The 15000-nt window shown below is 38.7% G+C and overlaps 1 protein-coding gene across 28 annotated transcripts in view; it reads left to right on the top strand.

The window, feature by feature from the left end:
• CaMKII (Calcium/calmodulin-dependent protein kinase II) overlaps positions 1-15000 on the top strand; it is a 659837-nt gene that overhangs the window by 325927 nt on the left and 318910 nt on the right. The window lies entirely within an intron of this gene.

Raw genomic sequence — 15000 nt, 5'->3', positions numbered from 1 at the left:
GTATATAGACGTTGGAACAGTCTCTTAATATTCTGTGTTGGATGGATACCGGTTAATCCCATGATTTTCATTGTAAGGGGTTATGATTGTTGCCTAATGTTTTTTAACACCCATTTTTCTTAAGGAAAAACAAGAGATTTTCAGTATTAATCATTTTGATTTTTCAATTAATTGTAGATTATGTTTTCATATTTAATCGGAGTTCACTACCATACTCTAGGAATAACCGGTGCACATCTAAAAAGAACTTTTTTTTTTTACAATGATTCCAAAATTATTCAGATCCTCTTATTATTGTGGTCAAATGAATATAATGCCATAACAGTAAATTAATTATAATAGCCATTATAGTGAACTTAGATTTTAATTGGACGATGAAGACCCAGTGAAATAATTAATTAGAGAACCCAGAAGATAGTTTTTCTGTTATTGTTAAGAAATAATTAGGGCGCATAACCGATGCTAATTAAGATATTTAAACTTATTACATTTCACAGTAATTAGGGTTTTTTCACTGATTTTGACGTTTTGGAAATACTGATTTTACATTTTTATTTTTATTATTTTTCTTTTGTAGCGGAGAGTTCTGTGAAATGAAATGGCGACTGTTGGTTAAAAAACAGATATTTTCATTTTTCATTGTGGGCGATTTTTCATGTGACAATACGGATTTTAGTTGATAAATCGGCGAACGTTCGTTTCAGTTCTATAGGGCTTTTGTACTAGTAGACTGTTTTGTCTTTTATTTTTTATTCCTCTCTCTCTCTCTCTCTCTCTCTCTCTCTCTCTCTCTCTCTCTCTCTCTCTCTCTCTCTGTGTGTGTGTGTACTGAATGTCAATCGTTAATCTAGGAACAATGATTCTCTCTCTCCCTCTCTCTCTCGTAATTAGGCCAGTATAGGGGCAGTCGTAATTTAGTGTTGTGTGTACTGTATCGTAATTGGCTATAAAAGTCTGGAAAAGATGAATTGATTTTTCTGTATGAGTACGTGTGTGTGAGAGAGAGAGAGAGAGAGAGAGAGAGACCCTGTGGCTGATATTTATTGGGTTGTTAGGCCGTCAGAGACGGGAAGGGGAAGCGTAGCGAGTGTGAAATTAAGCTGGTTTGAGGTAACAAACTTTATTAACACCTCTCTCTCTCTCTCTCTCTCTCTCTCTCTCTCTCTCTCTCTCTCTCTCTCTCTCTCTTCCAAATCAGACAGAAATATTTTTGCAATTTTTCCATCGGAGACAATCGCTATTTTGAAAATCAAGGTTGCCAAAGCCACGCCCATAATTGCCGTTTCGTCCTAATTATTCGGTCATCCCTACGGTGAGTTTTACCAGTCGAATTAGCAACGTGCCTCTTTCAAGTTAACATTGATATTGTTGATGTTAGAAGTCCTTGTTGTCGAGTTGTGGTTTGAGAGTGGTTGACTGAACATACGATGACGTTACAACAATATTGGTCGGTATGAAAAACCTTGAAGTTTATAGCTTTTACAAGAATAAAAGGCTCGCAGTACTTACAGCACATACCCGGTGTTTCTTTCGCATACGTCTTCAGAGGTTTGTCATACAGCACGCTCTAAGCTAGCATTGGAGAGAAATCCGGTTTCTGCAATGTCAGATCGTAAATAATAACTGTCAAGGTCTTGAAAAGATCTTTCAAGTTGTTAGTAAGTGGAGACACGCAGATTAGTTGTTGCACAGATCAGGTAAAAATCTGGAGGAATTAATTACAGGTCGTTCGATAAGGAAAAAATGAAGTTTCTTTGTTTGTTAGGAGGTAGGTCTGTATGTTTGATATGGACAATGCGGTGATTCTTGAAGCTGTTGTGTGTTGCGGTTATTAAACGTAACAGAGTTGACAGAGTGCGGTTTGTTGCATATACGTGCAGATTGCGATTAGTTAGAGATGATACGGTTTTTGTTTGAGGCAGCAGGTTGCAGTACGTTAGAAAAGATTTGGTTTGATCAAAAGGTCAGACGAGTGAAATTATATTGTTGTTGGTATTGGGCTTGTGTTGTTGGCATTTAATAGTCTGATTTACAAGTGTAAAATGCGTGAAAAATAATTTGAGCAATATTGTAAGATGTGTGCAGGCTTACAAAGCCTACAGTATATACATTCACTGTGCAAATGTTATTTTCCTTTTATTCCCAGTCACCGAATCTTATGCTTTTTTAATTTTGTGAAGATTATTATAAATTTTCTTTCCAAAGGCTCGTTGGTTGCCCGTACATCACATTTATTTTTATAACTTTCTTGATAATAGTTGGATATTAGTTATGTGTAGTAAGTGGATTGTACTTACAAGATCTTGTATGAGTTACAAGAGTGCATTTGCTTTACACACACACATACACACATTTATAATCATATAAATTTATATATTATATATATATAATATATATACACATACATACATACATACATACATCCATACAAACGTATATTGTATCCTGCCCTATCTCCTGGTACCTGTATGGAAATGTTTGCACCAAAATGCCAATACAAGTCGCCTGCCTTAAAAATAAATCCGAGGAATGTTTCATATTTTGAGAGATTACCGTCGGATTCCTCGGAAAGAGGATATTTTCCCTTTCTAAGCAAAGAAAAAATATATTACAGTATTCTGGATACCAGACTTTCAGTTTCCTGAATGCTAGACCTTTCGTATAGGATGGTTTTTCTGATAGAGCAATTACCAATTGTGTTTACGCATTTTTTGCAGGTTGGGGAATAATTAGGACTTTTGCTTGCTGGTTAAATAATGTTTGCTCTCCTGAAGGACATTTTGAAAAGGTTAATCAACTGAGATTTGAAACGTTAATGGAATTTAAATATTCGTTACAAGCTCTTTGGGGAAGACTTGATACATTATGGTCTGCATTTGGTTGTTCAATGCATTGCTATGTGCGTGTACGTTTATGTGTTCGTGAACATTCCAATACAAACATAACTCGTCCGTGGAGTTTCATAAAAAGTAAGAGGTGTCGTGACCTTTTTGATTTCATCCGAGCAAAAGGGATCAATTCAGATGGTAACCCTGCAACAGGATGGGAACGATCTTGTTCAAACCTTGGGGTGAGTGAATGAATGATTTATTGAATCTCTTACCGTTTGACATTATTCCTCATTCTTCCTGTGATTTGTATAGTTCGTAGAATATTGGGTACGAGGCACCGCAAACCATGAATCTCGCAAACAGGTTTTGAATCCGTCCAACTTCGGTACAAGCTCCGTCCAAAGCTGTTTATAGTTGCCTGTTAGCAAATTACTTTGATGAACGGCCAATCCATTTTCTTTTCCCAGGCATAATCAGTAAATGGGGAAAGACCACAACTGTCTTCTTCTTCTTGAGTAATTTCCTTCCTGTCCCGAATGCCCTACATAAAATAAGGAATATTCTTTTTCTTGACTTTTTCCTTTCGTTCTTTCTTTCCTCTTCATCCGTTTCGGGGAGGCGAAAGCTAATTTTGTCCTGACAGCACCAGTAAATCTTTGGGAAGGCAAGAGCAATAGATAGCAAAGGATCGGCCATAAAAATATCCCATTTAAGTTTGTGATCGGGAAAATAAGAAGTTTTTGGCCGGATCAGCAGGACCAGTGAGACTCGCTTTAACTAATTCTGTCTTTTTTTCTTCTTCATCTTCTTCTTCCTGATGAGACACACGAGATGATTATTGGGTTGTCAATGCTCTCGATGTAGCGGAGGGGTGGATAATGTGTGTGTGTGTGAGAGAGAGAGATAGAGAGCGAGAAGTAAAGTGGTAAGTTAAATAAATATATTGTAGTTTGAGTTTTAGCTTTCACTGAATCTCAGGAGGCTTGGAAAGTAATGCCACTGAGAGTCATGAAATAAAAATGTGATTTGCCATGGAGGCCAAACGGTTGACTGACAGCGGAAAATAGGTAAGCTAAGCTCTAGGTTTCGTGGAATAGGAATAGGGAGGGGGGACAGAAGAGGGGGGGCCGGTTTACAAGACAACGCCACTTCTAATGCGGAAAAGAAGTGAATGGATGACCGAGAGACATGGGAGAACGATTTTTATATAAAATCTTTCCATAATATTTAGGGATAAATTCAGCTTTTCCAGTAGTGCCTCTCTCTCTCTCTCTCTCTCTCTCTCTCTCTCTCTCTCTCTCTCTCTCTCTCTCTCTCTCTCTCAGAGTCTTACGACCGAGTCGCTCACGCTGAATTGCTCTTAGAATCTGCAATGGCACTTCATATTCAAGCTTAATGAGCTGTTATTTAGGCTGCAGTGTTGTGTCCTTAAGTAGGGGTTAGACATACATACAGACAGACAGAGACGCTGACAGTGACCCTAGCGATGAGTGAAGTCTTCTTTGGCCTGTCAGCTAATTGAATCCAGATTAATTAGTATTAAGAGGCTAATATCAACGACTGCATCGATCTCAAGTTTCTCTCTCTCTCTCTCTCTCTCTCTCTCTCTCTCTCTCTCTCTCTCTCTCTCTCTCACAACTATACTTCAAGGTGTCGTGTTAATTTCGTGTCGCATTTCTACCTGTTATAAAAAGTTGATTTCGGCCGAATTGTAAATGGATTTTAGTATTGAATACACTGAGGGAAATAAAATGTATTTTCCCAATTTATTTTAGATTCAGATACGTTAATGGATAAGAGCAAGACTATATGAATCATATGTTTGCTATGTGTCTGTACATTTGTATCTGGTAGATTTCAAGTATGTGTGTATGTTCTTATATATAACATAATAATATTCATTCATAAAGGATGACTTAACATGGCAGTAGTTAGTTGAGTAACTAAGTTTTTAAATGGTTTATTATCACGGGTCGAGGTACGAAACAAACTGTCCAAAACTAACTAGAATCTTTGAACACTCCTTTCGTATTTTGTCTCGGAAACTCTCTTTCTACTTACCTTTTTTTTTTCTTTTAATCTTGATCACGAAATCTCATATACTACTTTACGTGAGTATTGGAAATGGAATATCAAACATGAAGCGGAAGCACTCAGTCAAGCGCTTGCATGCGACAAGCCACGCAGCGTCCCCTGCAATAAAAATATACTAAGATTGTGATTCGACCGCGAAAATACCCCTTAGTCAGTAAAGGTTTCCTTGGTGACAAATCATTAAGTCCTCGTAAATATCCATCTGAAGTCTATATTTTGTAAAAGGTCACCCAAGGAATGTTTTCGCAAAATTTCAACCATTCTGGAGATGTTTAACACACACACACACACACACACACACACACACACACACACACACACACACACAAGTGCGGACACTTGTGAAAGCATTACTTTCTTCCCCCCAGTGTTGGCGGAAGTAATAATGGGAGATGTTGCAGGGCGGGGAATTTGGTCTAATGTCGTACCTAAATTCTCTCTCCCGCTTTTAACGTCTCTCCTATACAGTAATTGCCATGCTTGGCCTCCATTTCAGCACAGATGTGAATGATCAGTTTTCCATAGCTTTACTTCATTCAGTGAAGGCAAAATTAATTGTATGTACTTTTTACTAGGAAGTAGTCGTAATTGAAAGAAAAGAGGAGAGTATGGTAAAATTGATGTTGGTCACGTGGATAAGGAAAAATAGAATAAGCTTCATATAACATTTAAAGTAGATGGTTTCTGAATCCAAAAATAAACTGAAGCATCATGAGAACTGCTGCCAGAGCGTGAATCATAGAGCAGCACACAACTCACATGATGTTTATGGAAAGCATTCTCTTTAGCTTTGGTAGACGATGCTTAACCGCCAAACTTCGTCTTGCATCGCCTCAGAATACCCCCTCACCCGTCTAAACTTCGATCTTTTTCATCCTTGCTGTTATCTCTGTCAACACAGTGAGTGTTATGAAATCTAGTAGAACAGTGTTTCAACAGGTTGAGCAAGCACAGGATGAGGAGAAGGCTGGAGTATCTTGGGGTCATGGAAAACCTCCCCTGCCTATTTTTCAAGGTTCCGTCTCCGTCTCCTTTATGCTTTTGCCAGGATCTATCGGTAGTTGTGGTCTGGAAGAAAAAGTTTATCTCTCTCTCTCTCTCTCTCTCTCTCTCTCTCTCTCTCTCTCTCTCTCTCCTTCCATAGGTTCTTGTTTTGAGCTGTGATCTGCTGAAAATATCAGAGGGAAAGATTGCGAATCCTCGATAGGGGAAACTGTTATCATTGACATCTCAAGTTTTCTTCTTTTGGAATTCGTGGTGAAGTTACTGTAGGTAAAAGTCGAACGCTTTGGTCACGTCCATCCTCTAAGAACGAAGCAGATATAAGGAGACAACAGGCGGGCGTGGAGATCAAGTTACTGATGTCGAATGGCATAAGAGATTATTTCCAGGTGAAGGTAATGTTAGTCTGCGACTCATTAACGCTTTGTTATTGTCACTTTTAAGAAGATCTGTTAGCATTACGTGTTGATTAGATTTTTCATGGTAATGTTAACCAGGTACGGACTATTACTCTCATGTGATCATCACGAAACAGTAAGCAAGTAAAAAATGCGCCGAAGTTTCTTCGGCGCAAGCGAGTTTTCTGTACAGCGCATAATGCTGTATGAAACTCTCAGCCATGGCCCATGACACTCTCAGCAGCGGCCTATGAAACTTTCAGCCATGGCTTGGTGGTGGCCTGTGCTGTTGGCACCTATGGCGGTGCCAGACGCACGATCATGGCTAACTTTAATCTTAAATAAAATAAAAACTGCTGAGGCTAGAGGGCTGCAATTTGGTATGTTTTTAAGATCTGAGGGCGGACAGACAGACAAATAGCCATCTCAATCGTTTTCTTTTACAGAAGACTAAAAGCAAAAGGGTGCGACTGTCGGTCGACGAAAATAATGTCGCGCTTCAGGGGACCTATTGATTCGGTCGTTGTTCTGTTATTTACGTCTCGTCGTACCTTTATGGGGAGGAAAAATTGCAGTGTCACATTTTTTTCTTTTTTCTCAGAGAAATTATATGCTGCGATCCACCTTTCTTAAAGAAAGTGCGTTCTTATATTATTATTATTATTATTATTATTATTATTATTATTATTATTATTATTATTATTATTATTATTATTATTATTCAGCAGATGAACCCTAGTCATATGGAGCGAGCCCAGAGGGGCCAGTTACTGGAAATTCATGCTTCCAAAAAATATGGTGTTCATTAGAAAGAATTAACTGAAGGTAACGTGAAATACAGAAAGAAGAGATCAGTTATTAGGAAATAAAAAATATAAACTGATAAATTTCGTAAATAAATACTTAACTGTATAAATAAATTATGAAAATACAAGGTAATTGTTCTAAGGTAGTAATGCATTGCATCTTCGCTTGAACTTTTGGAAGGTTCCAACTGCACAACGTCCTCAGGGAGACTGCTCCACAGTCCAATGGTGTGAGGAATAAAGGACTCCTCGAACTGAGAAGTTCGGAATTAGCATTTCCTACCGAGATTCGGTTAGGGAATTTGCTGCATGTTTTGCTTAGTGTTTGAAACAAACTTATTTTTCGTCTGTAATTTTGTATTGCAGTATTTTTGGCTTACAGGATTTGATTACATTTCTCTTGTAAATACAAAATATTGCCTTCATTTGTCATTTTTTTTTAAATCGGCGATTACAAAATAGTTTTAAAGTGAAAATGAGGCTAGTGTTGGCATGATAGCTGGAGAAATATTTTCATTGTGAAAATGAAGTTTGTAATGGTAATACATGTTTGAGAATAGTTTTGTAGTGGAAATTTAAGTTTGCTGGAAGTAGTTATAAAGGAAAATTAAGCTTTTTCTAATCGGCTGCTTACGAAGTAGTTTTATAGTGGCAGCTCTACAATGAAAAGTAAGCTTTTGCTTAAAATAGTTGCTTAAGAGACAGTGAAAAAGTGAAAGCTGAGCTTTTGTGAGAAATAGTTTTTTAGTGAAAAATAAGCGTTTGCGGTAAAAAGTTGTTCGAGAGACAGTTAAGTAGTTCAAATCAATCTTGAATGTACGACAGTTGCTTTTCGAAATCCTCTTACAGTGAAAGTTAGGACTTTCTGTGTTATTTTGAGGTAATTATATGAGGTCCATTACGCCCTAATCTAATGCTGCGATGCAAAATTACATTCTGATGTAATTTTTAAGGGTAAAAGCTTTAGGTGTGGCTTTCATGTAGAGTAGCAAAGTAACGGAAAATGATTGCAGTCCATTGTTTCACTCAACAGTTACCTTATGGGCTGCTTTTATGAACTCTGTGGCCAGCCATTTTTTGGCAAAATTGCGTTGCTACATGATATTGAAAGAGAATTACTCCTCGTTTACATTTTATATGGAGGAGTTACGGCATGGCTTGTTTTTATGGCGGAATTTTATCTCGCAGTTTTGTATAGAATGAGCTGTTAGTTTTTTATGGGCAGAATCTTCTAAACTATTCTTCGTTAAATGAAGAATAAACTTGAAATTCAGTTGTGGAAAAAAAGTTAGATGCAATATTGGATTGCAGTTTTATTTGAGAAAAATAGATGTTGGTGCACCGATGTTTAGCTGCTGAAGATGAGTTTTATTTTTCGTAATTTACCACTATAAACTTCTACTGAAGAGTGGTGACCTTAGAGTATGAATGAAGACAGACTTCACTTTCACATTCATCCCCTCCGTTGCTGAATGAAAGTTGAATTCCTAAAGTATAAATTATGTTATTTTCAAGATGCAATCCTGCCTATGTTGGCGATTCCCAAAATACACCAGAATCTATCCGTTGGACAGCAGTACTTGTACAGGTAGTAAATACTTCTTTATAGATATCATCAGCAGATCAGTATGGAAATATTTTTGCCATTTTTGTATATTGTGTTTTGTATTCGATATATACATATGCTTGTGAAGTAAGGAATAAAATGCGTAAATAAATAGTCTCATATGTACATTGATGAAAAGGCTGATCTTGCGAAGTTATTCTTACTAGGCCAGTGGAATGAGGTCTCCTGTCTGCCTAATCTTCGTTTCCTGTCTTGATATAGCTTTCTTCCAAGGGGCTGCTGCGAGGGATGCCCTCCGGCACTTGCTGACGAAGTACTTTTTGGGATAGTCGTTCTTCCTTCTATCTACACTGTCCTCTCCTCTTTTTTTCAGAGTAGGATTAAGAACGATTGATCCTTCTCTCTCTCTCTCTCTCTCTCTCTCTCTCTCTCTCTCTCTCTCTCTCTTTAAACTAATAAGTAGGGCAACAAATAATGGCGGCCAAAATTTGAACCAGTAAAGTTAAGTATACTTTAGTTTAACCAGACCACTGAGTTGATTAACGGCTCTCCTAGAGAGGGCTGGCCCGAAGGATTAGACTATTTTACGTGGCTTAGAACCAATTGGTTACCTAGCAACGGGACCTACAGCTTATTGTGGAATCCGAACCACATTATACGGAGAAATGAATTTCTGTCACCAGAAATAAATTCCTCTAATTCTTCATTGGCCGGTCGGAGACTCGAACTCGGGCCCAGCAAAGTGCTAGCCGACAACTCTACCGATTCGCCCAACGAGGAAGAAGAGGAAAGGAAAGAGACAGAGAGGAGGCTCTCGAATTCGCCTTACCTCTAATCTTGTCTATAATCTTCAGTGTTCTTGTATCATCTCAGTTTAATATTCCACTAGTAGCCATGTGTCGTTATTGTACATTCGTGTGACGAAAAAATAATAATCTCATACCTGTGAGATGAAGAGCAGGCTTCTTCGCCTTCTTTTCCTACTTCCCCTCCTCGTCCCCCCCCCCTCAGTTTTACTCATTTAATAAATTGAAAATATACTCTTGAGATCATTCTTTCCTCTACTGTCTAACTTTGGAACCCCTTCCACCCCCTTCTGCTTTCTCCAGTTCCTATAGATTTCCGTGATCCATATAATTTTCCATTCTCTGAGGTTGAGTACCTCCTTCATTTTTCCTCTTCTTTAAGTTGCTTCCGGGAGGTGAGGGCAGACAAGACCAATATGTCGTTCGGCCCATGACCGTTGTCATAAAGAGTTGAAGCCTCTGAAAGTTTATTTATACAACGGAATAGTGATTGGTAGGTGTTTGTTATACTGGCCATCTTTCTCTGAGTCTATCGTTCAGAAATTTTCTTATCTTTTTTGAAAGTGATGACCACCATATGAAGATATTGCTTGTCAAAGGAATTGGTTTTATAATGGTTGTTAGGAGTTAGAGTAGGAACTGGTGAACTTTTCAGAGATTTATATCATGCATCTTAACTGAAGTTAAATAAGAGATCCGGAAATATATTGAGATTTGTTTATATATATATATATATATATATATATATATATATATATATATATATATATATATATATATATATATATATATATTATGTTATGCGTGTGTATATAAGCGATTTCTATACTAACTCGGTATCTTTATGGCTTTAAGATAACAGGCAATGGGAATTTGGATTCCTGCAACAGTGGAAGAGTTTAGTCAGTTGGCTCATTAGTCTCGACGAGAGCTGTTTGCTAGTTGGCAAAATAAGTTATGGTAACCCAAAGTAAGAACGTTTTTAAGTGTTGTGTTAATTATACTGTAACTGGAAAAGTTGCCTAGCGTATTCTCATAATAAGGTTCGGCCGTATTTTCCTAGAAGTTGCTAACGATGACAACTGTTGCCTGTTGGTATACTTTAAAAACCAGCAAGTTTCCATTCTTCCCGGAACGTATGATGGAAGAAGACTCATATAACAGTTACTTGATAAGCCCTGTGGATAGGTAGACAAGACGCGGAAATTGGAAAACACGTTTTCGAGAACATCATCGTATTCGATCTTCATGATGTAATTCATATGGGGCGCCTGGCCGCCGTTGTAGATTTTATTCGATTTTGCTAATCGTGTTTGTGAGCTTCCTTTTAAGTCATATCTAATGTTTGTCTGTGTAGGTAAAGTTCACGTTTGTTAGCATAAATTTGCTCCCAGTTTGGCATTTTATCTATTTAATTTTTACCTCGGCAATATTTATGAAACTCGTGAATTATATATAATATTTATAGGCAATTGACAAACGGAAAATGACCGGAAACTTGTGGGTGCCTTTGTCATTGTGCGATTGAGATTAATTTTGCTCATATCCGGGCACTTGTTCCTCTGCTTGCTCTAAGTTAATTGTAACCCGCGTAATAAAATTTAGTGTTTAAAGCGATAGTTACCATGAAACAGCATTTATTATAATAAGATTATCACCTTTTTAAAGTTCATTTTAATCAAATGGAATCAGATTTACTCTCAATTCCAAGGGGCTCAATGAAATGTCCGTGGTTTTCACACACATGGTGCATTGTATATTTTACTGTGTAGAAGATGTCATTTGATAATTGGACGATTTTAAATCCTACGAAAATTTTAACAAGTCATTCCGTAGTGAAGAGACTGCCGTCAGTACCTCACGTGGTGCACTGTAGGCAGTTGCTTAAGGGGCTTTGCAGCGTCCCTTCGGGTCCTAGCTGCAGTCTGCTGCATCCCTTTGACTGTACCTCCGTTCCTATTCTCTTTCTTCCATCTGACTTTCTACCCTCTCTAACAAGTGTTTCATAGTGCAACTGCGAGGTTTTTTCAAACCTTCTTACCGTCAATTTCCCTTTCAGCGGTGAAATGCCTCGTAGGTTCCAGCGCTTGGCCTTTGGCCTAAATTCTGTGTTCTCTCTCTCTCTCTCTCTCTCTCTCTCTCTCTCTCTCTCTCTCTCTCTCTGGAGGTGTGCGTGTGCGGAGTGAGGAACAAAAACATTGGTTTAATGGGATGGAAGAAATTGTGGCCACATCCAGAAATCTTTAATTTAAAGCTCGAAGGAATCGAGAGGACACAAGGATTGCAGGGAAGGACTCGGAGGGGGAAGGGGGGCCAGGGCGTCCACCAGACACTCATGAACGGAGATCAGGAACTGGTATGTCGCCTGGGGAGGGGCGGGGGTTGTGTTGTTGGATGAGTGCTAGTGGGTCAGCAGGGAAGGGGTCGGGACGCTGGCTGGCAAAGTGAAAGAAAGAAGAAGTATACCTTAGTTTAACTAGACCACTGAGCTGATTAACAGCTCTCCTAGAGAGGGCTGGCCCGAAGGATTAGATTTATTTTACGTGGCTAAGAACCAATCGGTTACCTAGCAACGGGACCTACAGCTTATTGTGGAATCCGAACCACATTATAGCGAGAAATGAATTTCTATCACCAGAAATAAATTCCTCTAATTCTACATTGGCCGGTCGGAAAATCGAGCGCGGGCCCAGCACAGTGCTGGCTGAGAACGATACCGACCCATCCAATGAGGAACAAGTAGGGTACGGTGTTGGAACCGAGGGGAAATGATGCTCAGTTGGGTACGAGTTAGTGCTGGAGGTGTGACCGAAAAACCCAGAGAGAGAGAGAGAGAGAGAATGAGGACTTGAAGTTGAGTTGTTTTTGTATTTAGGTTAAGGTACCAATGGGATATCGAAGGAAATAAGAGCTAGTGACTGGGTACAGGGAGTTATAGAAAAAGGGCAGCGTCTAGCCTGCAGGAGACTGATTAGGAATGGGTAGATAGAGGACGCCATCATGTCTAACTTCTTTCTGGAGCTAATTTTTTTATGTGAGGGAATTCACTTGGAAGCGACTTCTCCCGTACACATGTTAGTCCGTCCTTATTATATCTTGTAAGTGATCGCTGATTTTTCTTTCATATGTACTCATGATGACCTCAGATTCTATTGCTCAATCTGTAGTGAACTTCCAACATTAGTCTACTATGGCATTCTCTCCTAATATCTATAATATCTATTTACACAAGATTCTTCTCATTCTTCTTCTTTTAACGTGCTTTTTTTCCCATTTTTGTGAGGGGTAAGCACGATCCCTTCTTTTGAAGGACTTTGATTTGGCTTTTGGGGTAGACCTTAATCTCGAGCTGCCCTGCCTGACATCGCTTAGACCCCGGTAGCGTATACATGTACTGTACCAGTCACCCGCTCCCTTTCTCCCAGCATATTAGAAGCGGATAACATAGAAAAGTGTATTTGAACTGAAGCTCAATTCTTTTTCCTGATATTCCTCAAGGTATTATAGTGATCGAAACAGTGTTATAAAAGGCCAGAAGGGAATGTTAGCACCACACCTTTTTCTGTCCTTCTCAACTTACGAACTCTCCGGGTACAACCAAGAGGGCAAGTCAGAAAATTTGAGCCGTGAATGAAAAACGTCGCCTCGTGATATCTGTCCCGGCTCTATATTCCTTTGTCCCCAGAATCTCTGGACTTTCGGACCATTAAGTAACTCACTTTTCTCTTTGTCTCCAGTGATGGAGAGCCCCTTACCAATGCAGAGCGTAAGCCATAAATTTCAGTATAAGCTGCAGATGAAAGTGAAGGAAAAATGAATCGTTCCACTCATCTTAAGCCGGTGAGCGGACCTGGAATTAGAGATAATCTCCTCCGGTGGGAAATTATGAAGAGAGGGCGCTTGAAGTACATTGGTGTGTCTTGGTACTTTTCAGAACCCTCTTTTTCTCCTGCGTTGAAGAGAGTTAGGATAAGTCGTTATTCGTGATAGGTTAAAGATACACACACACACACACACACACACACACACATATATATATATATATATATATATATATATATATATATATATATATATATATATATATATATATATATTAACCCTCTTTTTCTCCTGCGTTGAAGAGAGTTAGGATAAGTCGTTATTCGTGATAGGTTAAAGATACACACACACACACACACACACACACACACATATATATATATATATATATATATATATATATATATATATATATACAGTATACATACATACATACATATATATATATATATATATATATATATATATATATATATATATATATATATATATATATATATATATAAATGTGTGTACACAGTTATGCTGTTGCTATTATTGATGTTTATCATCATCATTATCATTATTATCGTTGTATTTATTTTTCACACATTAAATATACTACTACTACTACTACTACTACTACTACTACTACTACTATTACTACTACTACTACTACTACTGTTGATGAAATAATAGTTCGTATTAATGATTAATATTTTTCAACAGTGAAATATGCATATCAGTTACTGAAAGAAATTTAGTTTTGGGCTAATAATACTAATAATAATAATAATAATAATAATAATGATGATGATAATAATAGATTCTGCATCGAAGTAAGGTACGTCATTCCTTGTGTTTTGTCCTGTTAATTTGATATAAGCTGTAGACGTAGAGGAAATACACTTTAATTCTTTTGTAACTTGGATGATAGCGCAAGGCGACACAGTCGCTTTTATTATTTTCATTATCAAGGAGCATATTAGTTTAGTGAACCTGTTGAGTCGAGAGAGAGCGAGCGAGCGAGAGAGAGAGAGGGGTTATAATGCTTGCCTCCAGGTAGTTGCTCCTTATCCTCCTCCACCTCCTCCTCCTCCTCGGCTAATTTTTCGTAACACTTTTAGTGAAAATCTGGGGAAGGTTTATTAGATGAGGGAGGGAAGGGGAGGGGGAAGTTATCGAGGGCTCGATAGGGGAAGGGGGAGAAGCGTTGCGAAAATTTCAAAGGTCGCCTCCTAATAGAACCGTTGCTCTTGCTCTCTTACTCGAGAACACCCACGAGGTATAGGTTCGGCAGAGGAGGAACTCCAGCTCAAGGAGGAGGAGGAGGAGGAGGAGGAGGAGGGAAGGGTAGGAAGGAGGTCCACCTTCCTCCTCCTTCCTCCTCCTTCCTCCAACCTCCCAAGACTCCCCTTTACCTCCTACTATCGCGCGCAAACATACACACGCACAAACACGTCGTTATGACTAAAGCCGAACGAACCTTCACCTATCTAAGCCCCGCCCTTCGCACTACGATTTCCCTCGCCCTCCACCACCACCTCCACCCCCACCTCCCCCCCCCTCCCCCCCTCCTCCCCCTCCCCCTCCCCCTTTCCTTCCCCATCTTACAGTCACGTCTTCACACCTCCTTCTTTCTGTCTTATCGCTCTCTTCTTTTTCCTCCTCCTCCTCCTCCTACTTCTTCATTTA

Source organism: Macrobrachium rosenbergii, chromosome 9 (assembly GCF_040412425.1).
Source record: "Macrobrachium rosenbergii isolate ZJJX-2024 chromosome 9, ASM4041242v1, whole genome shotgun sequence".
Taxonomy (NCBI): domain Eukaryota; kingdom Metazoa; phylum Arthropoda; class Malacostraca; order Decapoda; family Palaemonidae; genus Macrobrachium; species Macrobrachium rosenbergii.
The sequence above is the reverse complement of the archived record's forward strand: the minus strand, read 5'-3'. Positions and strand labels throughout refer to the sequence as shown.